Source organism: Buceros rhinoceros, unplaced genomic scaffold (assembly GCF_000710305.1).
Source record: "Buceros rhinoceros silvestris isolate BGI_N320 unplaced genomic scaffold, ASM71030v1 scaffold39910, whole genome shotgun sequence".
NCBI lineage: Eukaryota > Metazoa > Chordata > Aves > Bucerotiformes > Bucerotidae > Buceros > Buceros rhinoceros.
In genome coordinates, this window is record NW_010388533.1 from 11,518 (window position 1) to 12,587 (window position 1,070).

Consider the following 1,070-nt stretch of genomic DNA (forward strand, 5'->3'; position numbering starts at 1 on the left):
GTGTTTTTTAAACGAGGGATAAAAAGCCTGTGTCGGCTCTGGGCAGAGTCTGCGAGTTCCTCTGGCCAGCACCGTTGCGGGCTGTTGTCGAAGCCTGCTGAAATGATTGAAAAAGGAGCAGGCTGCACGCTGACCTAGTGCTGTGTAACGGGAGAGCAGGAACGACGTGACCAAGCGTACAGCTGGCAGGCGGCTCCGGTAATGCTACTCGAAGGGTTAAAACTCGTATTTCAGACTCAAAAATAACTCTTTTCAACCTTTCCAGGCTTGCGCACATAGCTTTCAGTCAGTGCTTCGGAAGTTACATTTACACAGGAGAGGCGTAAAGCAGTAGGGTTAGGTCTTCTAAACTAAACTGGAATTAAAAAAATCTACGCTACTATCAGCAAAAGTACCTAAATAAAGGGAATAAAACCCAAAGCTGCTCTACAACTAGTCTGGTTTGTTCTTTTTTTTTTTTTGATTTTCAATCTTTGAGGCATAAACTCATTTAAAAAGTTACGTTTAGCCCAATGTAAAAAATTAGGGTTTGTGTTTTTTCGTTAAGAAAAAAAATACAAAAATATTTTGTACATTATAAAGCTCATCTGAGATTTCTCGCAGTTCTACAATAACGTTACTACGGAATTTGTATTCAGTACTTTAAAACCTATTCTGCAAGGTAGAAAAAAATAGACGCCCCCTCCCTCTGTGTGGTGTTATTTTTCTCTTCGTCTAGAACATATTGATTTCAAGCAGGAAAAAAAAAATCTGCCCTGGACTAGGTCATGGTCTCTGTGAGAGGTCTGTAAGCCTGAAGTAAATCAAGAACTTGTATTAATTTGGGCTTTCCCTTGGTTCAGGGAGATCACAGTCTGTCCATGGTGGGGCTTGTTTATCCAGCTCAAAATATAAATAAAATACCAGAAGCTGGTAAATGTTTCCAAGCTGGAGAGCAGCTGTGAACACCTGGCATCATTGGGGAGGTGTGTGGGGGGAACTTCTAGGAAAAAATAGAATAAGGTTTTTTAAAAAGTTCTGCACCAAATCAAGAAAAAAAGAGGCTTCTGGTCTTGGCGAGGGGCTGTGTG